Source organism: Theropithecus gelada, chromosome 2 (assembly GCF_003255815.1).
Source record: "Theropithecus gelada isolate Dixy chromosome 2, Tgel_1.0, whole genome shotgun sequence".
NCBI lineage: Eukaryota > Metazoa > Chordata > Mammalia > Primates > Cercopithecidae > Theropithecus > Theropithecus gelada.
The window spans coordinates 120939463-120952343 of record NC_037669.1 but is presented as its reverse complement, the minus strand read 5'-3'; the positions used below and the strand labels follow the sequence as shown (position 1 = coordinate 120952343).

Below are 12881 nucleotides of genomic sequence, written 5' to 3'. Positions count from 1 at the left end.
GTTTAACAGAATGTCTCTGAAAGGATAAACAAGAAAATGTTGACAATTTGCTCAAGGAGGGGACTGACTGACAGGGATATGAAGAAGTCTTCTTACTATATACATTCTTGTACATTTTGAATTTTAAACCATGAGAATGTATTTTCTATTTAAAATATTTACATTTAAAATGAAAAAATTCTGGTAAGCAGCCCACAAGGATCCCTGCATCCTGGTCTTCAAGCCCTTGTGTGATCTACTCCGTTTGAGGGTGGGCTGGGGGTATTGAGGCTTTTCTAACGAACAGAACACAGAAGGCGTGATGGATGGGATGTCACTTTTGTGGCTTCTGTCTTGGGTGCTCGCTGTCTCTCTCTCTCTGGATTTCTCACTCTTAAGAAAGCCAGATTCTTTGTCTCCAGGCAGCCCTGTGGAGAGCTCCACATGAACTTGGAAATGGATCTTCTGAGGCTGCCAACAGCCATGTAAGGAAACTTGAAGGTGCCTCAGCTCCAGCCCACAGCTTGATGGCAGCTCATGAGAGACCCTGAGCCAGAGGCCCCCAGCTAAGCCACTCTGGATTTCTGACCCACAGAAACTGTGAGATCATAAACATGTGCTGTTTTCAGCCAGTACGTTTTGAAGTAATTTATTTCACAATAATGGAGTACTAAAACAAACAAATTAAGTTGCATTTAGTAAACACAAATTGCACGCTACCCACCTTCACTTTTTGATTTGGAAGGTGGACTTTTGAAATATCGTTCTCCTACAAGCCTAATTTAGTTAGGCTTCCATTTCTTTCATTTTTACTAAGACAACAGGTTTTTCTTCTGACATTAAAAACTGTATCAAACCATCACATACATATGTGAATTGTTACTTTACTCTCTTGGTCCCTTTGCTGAGAGAGAGACATGGACAGAGAGAAAATCCTCCCATATTTCAAAAATATGTCTTTTTTTATAAGTTATTTAAGATGGCAATAAGCCAATGAATAATGAGTGGCAAGATTTTTACTAAAAATAACTTGAAAAAATAAAAAAATAAAAATAAAAATAAAAATAACTTGAAATATGCTTCACTTCCTCTTTCCCTCTTTTTATTCATCTGATCCTCAGTGTACCAAAGAACTGGTCATGTGACATTTCACCTGCTATACTACCCAGCATACAGAAGTTTCACAAAATGCCAGGTGTGAGTTACAGATGCTGTGGTGAGGAATAAAAAGAAATGCTTAGTATTTTTAGTGGCAAAGTGATAATGAGGTTCAATCCCTATGATGACTTTTGAGTTTCATATTCCTGCTAAATAAGTCCACTGAGTTGGTAATTGATTGATTTGCACAGATATGTCTCAATGTTGCTCTAAGGAAACTGTTCCAATATGCCATCTTGGCATGTACTATCACCAGAAAAAACCACTGTGCTTAATTTTAGATCCATGCATTTTAAAAAGAACCAGAAGAACACATGCAAAGGAGGCCCTCCCCAGCTCTCGGTACTCTTCATTGGAAGAAAATAAAACTGAAATTGCTTGTCCCTACCAAGACTGCCTTCTTCCCAGATTAAAGACTCCTGGGTACCTTTTAACAAAAGGGACACTTTACAACAGATTATTTTGGAGGGTGAGGATTTTTATTTACATTATCATATAGAAATAGTTTTTAACTTTTTCTCAAATGCCACTTTAGGCTTGAAACATACTCTGTACTCTTTATGAATAAGAAAGAAACAACAACAAAAACTTCTCTCATTGGAAAACCATCACAATAACATTATGTTTGACAAATAGGGTACTATGACTTACAAAATATATTTAGACTGATTGACTAAATATCCATACAATGGAGTACTATGCAGCTATTTCCTTTAGGGAAGTATTATAGCTATTAAGGAGAAATAATGGAATTTGAATATCACCATTATGCACCCCTAAAATGTAAGTAATCTAGGCAATAATCATACATGACTGCTAACATCTCGAAAAGAGAAATAACCAGATATTATGTGCCATCTGATGGAAATCCATGAAACCCCATATGAATGAAAGTCTTACCAAAAAAAATTAACCTGAGTCTAAATAAACCTCTAGATCCAAAAACCAATTTACAGGAAATACAGGGAACAAAGGAACATGTTAAACATCACTGCAGTTATAAAAATAGTACAACTCCAAATTGTGGGAAACTATAGTAGAAATGACCTGATTTTCTCCAACAAATAAATGCAAGGACAAACAGAATGGGAAAAAGAAAACCTGTAGATTAAAAGAAAGATACTTGGCCAGCCACGGTGGCTCACGCCTGTAATCCCAGCACTTTGGGAGGCCAAGGTGGGCGGATCACAAGGTCAGGAGATCGAGACCATCCTGGCTAGCACAGTGAAACCCTGTTTCTACTAAAAATACAAAAAAAAAAAAATTAGCCGAGCATGGTGGAGGGCGCTTGTAGTCCCAGCTGCTTGGGAGGCTGAGGCAGGAGAAAGGCATGAATCTGGGAGGCGGAGATTGCAGTGAGCCGAGATCTCACCACTGCACTCTAACCTGCCTGGGCGACACAGTGACACTCCGTCTCAAAAAAAAAAAAAACAACTTAAGATTCAAATCACCCAGATGTAAAAGTTTTGGAAATAGGGGTGATGGTTGTACAAAATTTTGAATATAATTAATACCACCAACTTGTATGTTAAAATTACAAATTTTAAATACATTTTACTAAAATAAAATTTTTTGAATTCAAATCACCCAATATAATCATGAAACTTATTTAAATCCTTTTTCAAATACACTGTAATAAATGAAACAGGGAAATCTGAACACAATTTGGGATATTCAATGATATTAAAAATTACTGTTGTTTAAAATATGATAGTATTGTGGGCTTTTTTAAAAGACTTCTTATTTTTTAAAAATATATACTAAAATTTGTTGTGTCTGGGATTAGATTTGATACTGCCTCCAACCTAATAAATTAGCCTGTTATTATTTTATGGAGACTGGCAAAACACATGAGCCTCTTGGGTCAGAGACAAAGAACTTTATTACTTATGACACAGTAGGAGCATGAACATCAGCATAAGTGTATTGGTTCCTTTTGCCCCCAGGTGCTACATGAGCAATACAGAGGGGCCCAGAGGCTACCTGCCCATACACTGGGTTTGTTGCACAGCTGAGGAACACAACTTGGGGAAACCACAAATTTTATAGCAAGCAGTAAGCAAGCCTGCTCTTTGTTTGGGGGTGATGATGGGTGTGGAAGGAAGGATTACCTATTTTTTAAGGTTACCAGCTGCATAATCAACCTTGAGAAATGGTTCTGGTAAAAGAATAGTTAGGGCCTTGCAGTCTCTTGGTCCACCCAGCAAAATGTGTAGAAACAAAAAAGTCCCAAGAAAGAGTGTTTCTCCCAGTAATATCATGACAAGGATTTGCTTCCAAAAATCCATTGAGCAGGTAGGGTGTAGGTAGATCATTGGGACTATGGGTGAAATAAGTTCAGTCATAAGTTGATACTTATTGAAGCTGGATTTTGACTACATGAGTTTCACTATTCTGTTCACTCTACTTTTGTATATATTTGAGGTTTTCCATAATAAAAATTTTTAAAAATCTGTTTACTAAACAGCCAATGTATAGCTATAAGAGTTATAGAGTAAGTGTGGATACCAATGTTTAAAAAACAGTATAGGGCTGGGCATGGTGGCTCATGCCTGTAATCCCAGCTACTCAGGAGGCTGAGGCAGGAGAATAACTTGAACCTGGGAGGCAGAGGTTGCAGTGAGCCAAGATCATGCCACTGCACTCCAGACTGGGCAACACAGCAAGACTCTGTCTCAAAAACAAAAACAAAACAAAACAACAGTATATTTTTAAATACATGAAATTTTTTTAATTCCATTAAATTATTTCCATTAGTTATTTAAAATATATGGAATATTTTACTCTGCCCACTAATACTAAAAATGTATTATAGTTCAAGCAAATGCAGTTTCTCATTATGGTAAATATGTACACTGTTATTTTACTACAGATATATGAAAGATCTGTTTTATAGAGAGTTGCAGTCAATTTGCTGTACGTATCCAGCCTATCCTCTGGAAAAGGAATCCTCTACATAACACAAGGTCCAAAGTCTCCAATATGTCTGATAATAGCCACAGGATGTCATTGTGCAGGTATGAGAACCTCATCTCCCTAATAAAGGAAATAGTTTACTTGACCATCATTGAATGCCATTTTGAAAAAATGTGAATGCTTTTAGATTTTTGAACTATATATACATTTTAAACTACGTTTCTAAAATAGTTCACCTTCCTCTTTGGCTCATTTCCTAATAGGTGTCTTTATTTTGCTAACTGGGGTTACAAAGTTTACTAAACTGATTGTTGAATTAAATAGCTATTTGTTTCATAGCACTAGAAGTTATTCTCATCAAACAAAACAAAAGCATTAAACACCTGGTTACTGTAAAAAAAAAATTCTTCCCACCTTTTTAATATACAGGCATACCTCAGAGATATTTGAGGTTCAGTTCCAGACCACTGCAATCAAGGAGTTTTCTGGTTTCCCAGTGCATATAACAGTTACGTTTATACTATACTGTAGTTTAAGTGTGCAATAGCATTATCTCTTTTAAAGTGTACATACCTTAATTTTAAAATATTGCTAAAAACATGCTGACAAAGTGAGCATATGATGTTGGGAAAATGGTGCCAATAGATTTACCCAACTCAGGGTTCCCACAAACCCTCCATTTGTAAGACATGCCATATTTGCAAAGCACAGTAAAATGAGGTATGTCAATATGTTAGCTCTCAGTCCGTGGTAAGAGAGGAAAGACGCACACTATAATTCATAAGTCTTCTAATTATTTTCAAACTATTTTGGGGAAACATCATGGGGATACTAACTTTTTTACAGTATAAAAGTAAGTTAATCATTCTGTAGTTCCTGGACTCTTTTTTTAAATTCATGTGCTGCTTTATTTCCGTAAGGATACACTGAAACATTAGACGATAATAGCTAATGACAGAATGTAGAAATGAGGCATCAGCTTCTCTAACCACTCCTACAAGAATGTTAGTACACATTGTCGTTACATGCTTACTTTTGATATTGTCTCATTATACTACATCGTAAAATAATGTAGAATACAGTAAGTAGGTGATCCTGTATTTCAGGTAAGTGGCAGGGGGAAATCCGCATTTCCTCTTGAGGAAAATTCCTAGGAATCGCAATAGAAGGGACTTTGTGGTCCTCATCAACACATGAACAAAGAGCAGACAACTGCGTTACAAGGGATTCAACTCGCCACTGCTCTGTAATGTCATATCCATGTTGATGAGAGCCCTGGCACCTGCTCAACTCCGCCTGTAGAGTTTCGCAGTACTTCTGTAGGATGAATTTCAACACTACAGGAACATCTGAAAGGGCTAAAATATTTTCATGCAGGCCAGGCACGGTGGCTCATACCTGTAATCCCAACATTTTGGGAGGCCTAGGTGGGTGGATCACCTGAGGTCAGGAGTTCAAGACCAGCCTGACCAATATGTTGAAACCCCATCTCTATTAAAAATCCAAAAATTAGCCAGGTGTGGTGGCACGGCCCTGTAGTCCCAGCTACTCAGGAGGCTGAGACAGGAGAATTGCTTGAACCTGGGAGGTGAAGGTTGCAGTGAGCTGAGAATGTGCCACTGTACTGCAGCCTGGGCGACAGAGTGAGGCTCCATCTCAAAAAAATAATAATAAAAATAAAATAAAATAAACAATATTTTCATGGAAGTTTCCAAACCTATAAACTATTTTGCTATCAATTAAAACAAAAATATTCCTAATTAAAAACAATAAAAAGGACAGCAGGGTTAGTTTTGTTAAGTTTCCAGAAGTATTTGCTGTGACAATGTTCCTCTGAAACAGGTTCGTTTTCTCAGATCTGCCTACACTTCCCAAATCACCTGCATGCTCCATGCTTTATGGTAGGAACACTCAGAAAACACGCCTCATGGGGAAATCAAACATTTGTACGGGGAAAGGTCAGTTTAGAATTACAGCTAAGTTCAAATGTTAATTTTCTGGAAGTGCATATTAGTCATTTGAAAGCACAAAAGAACAGAAGGAAGGTTAGAGTTTTGATGAGGAAGTTAAACCATGCACGTCAGTAAGTTCTTTTCCTGTTTACAGAAGAGGATGAGCGACGAGATGAAGCAGCCACTACAACTTTTGCATGTCGCATGACTACACGGTATGTCCCAACTGAGTCGCAAGAGGCATCTCAGTGGGGGCTTTATTTCATATGCTTCTTGCTTACATCACTAAGTGGCTAAATGACTAGCACTTTTTTGCTCTATGAGAAACATGCAGAAGAGTCAATCTGCCTACGTTTTCGGTTTTTAGTTGCAGCTGGACAGAAATTCACTTTGCTGCAGGGTTGCTTTTTGCTAAATCCTAATATGATCACTGTGTGCCCTTATTTGAGTAATACCGTCAAATGAGAGAAAAGACAGAAGGAGACCTTTAAGGAGGGGAAAGCCCACTCTTCCCCACTGATGGTATAGGGCAGAGAGTAAGGACACAAAGAACAAAATCCAAATTCCATTTTACAGGGCAGGAGCTCCTGTCAGTTTACAACTCTTTGGCACAGTCAGGGCAATATACTTGCTCCTTGTGGAAAACAAAGTGCTTGTTGGCCAGATTCATGGAGCATTTTTTGCAGTGGAAGCAGCAGTAGTGCCAGGATGGTCCTTCATAGGCCACCACACTGGAGCCTTTACCAAACCCAGTGATGGAGTGCTTGAATCCAGCACACTTCTTGGCCACAAAGTTCTTGTAGCAATCCATGCAGTGTTACTGGTCCTCCACAGCCGTGAAACGCTGCCCAGCCGGCTTCTTAGAGCAGGTAACACACACAAAGCACTCAGCATGCCGGGGCTCATCCTGGTAAGTGACTCCCCCAGATGCAATGATGGCCCTGTTGCACTTCACGCAATACTTAGCAAACTTGGTCTCATGGCAAGTCACACAGTAGAAGTCCTTCCCTTTAGAGAAGAAGCTTCCAGTCCCCATGACTTGCTTGCAGTTGCTACAGTCTTTGTGCGAGATGGTCCCCTGGTACTCCATTTTTGATCTCCTGCCACAAAGGGCTTGAAGCATCCCTTACACTTGGGAGAGTCCTCCCGAGTGGCGAACTTGTTGCACAGGATCTTGTTGTCCTTGGCCACAAAGGTCTCGTTGGCCAAGGGGTGAAGGCACTTGGCACAGTGGAAGCAGGGGTCATGCCAGAAGCAGTTTTTATAGTGCACCTCCTTGGAGTCCACACGGATGGGCTTGCAGCATTCCATGCAGATGCTGGCACAGAACTTGTCAAAGCATTTCAGGCAGCAGTGGTAGTCACCCTTGTGCACATACTTTTTCCTCTGCAAGGGGTCCCTGCAGTAGAGACAGTCAAACTTCTCCACCATGGTGCCCACCTTATAGCTGAAGGGACCTCACATTGGATGTGTGACAAATAGGATGTATTTGACAAGGGCTGGATATGGTTGAAAACAACTTCCAACGAGCTGCCTGGGGATGCTCACCAGCATAGATGATGGTGGCGGAGGTGGCAGTGGCTGCAGACTGCCTCCTCTTTTAATATATGCGTTGTATTCATTCTCTTTTGAAGTATTCCACAGATTATCAGAATCAGTTCTTCAGTACGAGCTGTTCAACAATTCATTCACTCAGTAGATATTTACTAAGAATCTATGTGCCAGGCCTGGTGCTACAGGCTAAGGATAAAAGGAGAACACCACAGGCCCTACCTTTGCAGAGCTTATGATCCAGTAAATTTTGTTGATTAGAGCATTTATCATAAGCAGCAATATTCGTGTGTGTGTGTGTGTGTATTCAGCTAACTCAAGTTTGAGGAAAAAAGGGTAAATACTAGATGACGCTCAAGTCTTTTATCAGCCCATTCCCTGTAAGTCCCTTCTCAACATTCTAAGTTCTTTGTCATCTAAAAAGTATTCAGCAATCTCAGATGTCCTTCTTTTTGTGCTCCTTTTTTGGGAACAGCTAGGTTTCCACACATTTTTTCCCCCACAGGTGTACTACTACATACAGAAATAGCCTATTTCACTGCAGAAAGGGTGAGAAAGTTCCAGAAAAGGTAATAAACCAGCTGTTAACAGAATCTAAAAACTCTACTTCTTAACTGTATATCTTTCTATCTGCCTCGTAAGAGTATGCCTTTGGAAACACAAAAAGAGAGTATGTCTCCCTTCTGGGGATCAGCAACGGATGCTCCAGCACTGGAGGCCTCCGTGCTCATAACCATATACGTCCTGCCATTGAACTGTTCTTAGAGAAAGTGCTCTTCACTGGGTACATGAAACCAATGTCAAAACCTAGCCTGTGCCACTAATGTGTGACACTGGGGGCTGTGGGCTACAAGGGACCTGTGCATCTGTGTCAGGAGAGAGAGGCCCCAAGCAAAGAAAAATGTGTAATGAAGTCTGTTTAACACAAAAGCTACCCAGGAAAATTCTCTCTAGAGCAAATGCCCAAAATTCCATCTGTAGCCTGACTAAAAGTACCTAGGAGAGAGAGTTGTGAAAGAGGAAGGAGAACAAAGAAGGAGAATCAAGGGAGCTGTGACCCTAACTTATGGTCCAGCTTCTGTCACCTGTGACAACAAAGCTAGGAAAACCATGTTACCTACTGCCCTAAGACATCCATCTTTTAAACTGAGTCCACTCACCAAAATGAAAAGCAATACTGACTCACCCCTCCACCCATGTCATCCATTCTGGACCAGACCTTCTATCTTGGCTCACAGGAAAAGAGGGAAGCATTGATGTGTGCCAGGTGGAGGAGAAGGGACCATGCTTTGGACTCCCTCTTTCTAGTCACACCACAAGGGAAGATGCGTACCCTCAGGAGAGCGCCTGGCAGATAGTCACCCACTTGGCTCCTGGTCCCTCCCGCTTTCCAGGCACTTTCTCCTGCTGAACCCATCTTGCAGTTTGCCTAAATTAGGGCTCTGAGTTCTGTCTTTCCCACACAAGCAAACTCACCCCAAAGAGTTTCGTCCAAAGGGACCATCATTCAACTCTTGGAAGTCTCACCAATCTCACTCTGTGGAAGGATATTTCTCCCTGTCGTAATGACCAGCTTGACGGCGGATGTATCTTCATCCCGTGTCCTGCTTCTTGACTCCGAATCCCTTAGGCCATCACATTCTAAATTCAGAGTACCTCACTTCCTAAGCATTTCCTGTAACAGTAAGATATCCATACGTTAAGTTATTCAATTTTCCTATAATGATCATCTCAACCAATCTCCTACTCACTGCCCCAAGGTCTCTAGGAATTTGTGCAAATGACACTGGGGGACAAGGTCATAATCTCCCCTTTCCTCAAGGACACAGGCCTCTTCAGACACACACTAGGATATGCTGTCTATGAGCTATATTTATAATATGGCATTGACATAGCCTTTCTCTTGCATCTGCACTCCATCCTGCTGCTTCTCTGGACTTATCTTAAATCTCAAATTCTCTGTTTTAAGCCTAAGTCTTGACTCCACACTGTTGCAAAGCTATTTCATTAATGTAACTGGACACATCACACAATATCTACAAGGCAATGTTTAGCCTTGTCTTATAAATCAGAAGCCTGTTTATGTTCTAAGGTAGACTCTGTCATTAGCTGCTTTGGATCATAGGCTAAAAACAACATTTGACTGCTCTCTGAACCCTGCAAAGTGTAAAAACTATATGGGCCAGGTTGATCACTTGCTAAAATGTCAACCTGTTCTTTGACATTTGTGTGAGTAATCCAACAGGTTCTATGCAGGAAGCACAGTATTTGCTAGAGTTATTTCAAATACAGTACAGCACTTTGCTTTGATAATAGAACTCAGCTTCAGTCTTCTTTCACCTGCAAAAACAGAGATTACAAGTGTTTACAGAAAGCACTAGCACAATTTGACAAATAACAAATGAGAACAGTTTCCTGATATTTTCAGGACTTCAATCACCATCCTGTAGTACAGCAATATTTTCTTTTCAGACATATATTTAGGTCCCCAAACACTGAATAAATAGAAATAGCTTCCTTCCAAACAGCAGAAAGAACATATGTGTGGTTTTTGTTTTTGTTTTTGTTTTTGTTTTTTTAGACACGGTCTCACTCTGTCACCCAGGCTGGAGTGCAGTGGCGCTCACTGCAACCTCCACCTCCTAGGCTCAAGCAATCCTCCCACCTCCCACCTCAGCCTCAAAAGTAGCTGGGACCACAGGCATGCACCACCATGGCCCAGGTAATTTTTGCATTTTTTGTGGAGAAGGAGTCTCTCCATGTTACCCAGGCTGGTCTTGAACCCCTGGGCTCAAGCAATCCTCTTGCCTTGGTCTCCCAAATTTCTGGGATTATAGGCATGAGCAACTGCCCCCAGTCAAGAACTTTTATTTATGGTAGTTTTTTTTCTTATGAATTAGGTGATGATTGAGTGGTTAATTGTGAATGAGATTGGAGTTACTGCCGTAGCCTAACAATAGACTTAGAATCCTTTAATGTTGAGCTTTTCCTAAATGATCAGCTTAGCTGTTTGTGTTAACACCAGTGGTTTGTCACCAAAACCATTCATTTAATTGAGAAAGCAAATAAATAAATAAAGATTCACAGCACAGGGATCTGAATGCATCAGCCAACATCTGATTGTATAAGTCATACAGACATAAGAGGGTTTATCAGCAAATCCAAAAGACAATTCTAAACAGGACTAAAAGGCAACATTTTTAGTCCTAGGAGTATATGGGGAAAAAAGTCTTTATTCCAGGATTTATGACAACTTTCATGCCAGAGGTATTTAAAAAAACATTATTTACCAGCCTTTATTTATACTGACCAACTCTTCAGGCAAATGACATCCACAATAAGTATTCTAAGTACTGCTTCCCTTACAGATAATTTTGCAAAGTGAATGGTCTAATCGGGTTACTTCTTATGATTACTGTCACTGAAATACTGAAATCGTAAATTAGGACTTTGTTTTTAAGAATTAGGATGAAGGATAAGAATAAGAGCTTTTTTCTGCTTAGCAGTCTAGGGAAAAAACACAAATAAATATTTTTTAGGAAAAAAAGTATAAGAGCTTTTTTTAAAAAACCCTACATGTGTTAGTATATGAAAAAAAGTGACTAAATCTAGATGGATGCTATGAAATGCAATAATTTGTGTGAAAATTCACTTTCCATGAACATTAAAATATTTTCTTTAAAAACAGTAGTTCGTTTTCGTTATCTTGGTTTCCTTGGATGGTGTATTAATTAGGATGTTCTAGAATGCAAATGGCAAAATCCAATTCAAACTGACTTAAATCATAAAGAAAACACACTGAGTCTAGTAATTAAAAAGTCTAGATGTCTGGCTTCAGGCAAGAGTTAATCTAGTGATTCAAATGCTAGCACCAAGGATCCAGTTTTCTCTTTGTGCTGCCTTCCTTTGACTTCATCTTCAGGTTCTGTAGAAGTGGCTTTCGAGCAGCTTGAGATCCTTCTCTCAGGGTGCCAAAATGCCCAGTGCAGTCCAGACCTAACATTCTCAAAGCACACAGTAGAAGGGAAGAACATATGTCTCTTCTAATAGATTCAAAGTCCTGGGAATCACTCTGTCTCATTGACTCCTTTGGCTCTTGTGCCCAGTAACTGTGGCCAGGAGAGCTGAATACATGGATTGGTCCACCCGTGAAGCCTGAATTTTTAAGATCTTTTTACCCCGTAATCTTGTTTTTCATTTATAATATCTCATTGTACCCTTTTTGGTTGTTATCCCCCTGAGATGAGCAACTATAACTTCTAAATTCCTTGCACTATTTCAAAGTGCTCAAAACAATGAATGCTCAATAAGTGGGACTGAGTGATTTAATAATTTAAGGTAATCACTCTGTTGTAATGATCATTATAGTCATTTCTTTATCAACTGTTTTTTAGTATACCGGGGTACTTTGTAAAAAATAAATGGTCACGCACCACTTAATGATATTTTAGTCAATGACAGACTGCATATGCGACGTTAGTCCCATAAAACTCTAATACTGTACTTTTACTGTCCCTTTTCTATGTTTAGATGTGTTTAGATACACAAATACTGCTGTGTTACAACTGTCTACAGTATTTAGTTCAGTAACATATTATACAGGTTTGTGACCTGGGAGCAACAGGCTGTAGCACGTAGCCTAGGTGTGTAATAGGCCACACCTTCTAGGTCTGTGTCAGTATACTATGGTGTGCACACAATGAAGTGTCACCCAAGAAGGCATTTCTCAGAACACATCCCTGTTGTTAAGCAATGCATGACTGTATTAGAATCACAGGATGATGAATGTTCTCCATGGCCCCTCCAGATCCTCTCTTCACCGTCTCCATCATGCTCAGTGTCCAAGAGGCTAACTTCAATAGACTGTTCAAATGGCCTCCCCTCTCTCTAACTTCCACTCAAGGTCAGCCAGTGGAACCACCAAGAGGAATTTGAGGAGTGGGAGGAAACAGGGGAGGGAGTGTTGATTTCTTGGTCCCCTTCCTGCTTTCCCAGGCTGCTTTGCTCATGGAGGCCACAGCTCCTGTCAGGTAGCCCTCTCCTGAAGCTACAGCCACATCTCTTCCCAAGTTTTAGATTCTGGGAAACTAGTTTTTCCCTTTGTCCTTTCAGGCCTAGGGATGAGAAGGCTCCCTGATATTTATAGTTCTCATGGGTTTCTCTTAATCCCTGTATCTGTGTGTATCTTCCCGTGTATAATCCCTGTATCTTCACTATCTCCTCAGTTACGTCATTAAGTGTGCCATTTGTGTACTGCCAGGATCCTGACTTACATACATACACACTATTACAAAACCCAATTCAAACTGGCCTAAATCATAAGTG

The 12881-nt window shown here is 39.9% G+C and overlaps 1 pseudogene; it reads right to left on the bottom strand.

Moving 5' to 3' along the window:
* Nucleotides 1-6600: 6600 nt before the first annotated feature.
* On the bottom strand, nt 6601-7575 carry LOC112618259 (annotated as a pseudogene).
* Between the last annotated feature and the right edge of the window lie 5306 nt (nt 7576-12881).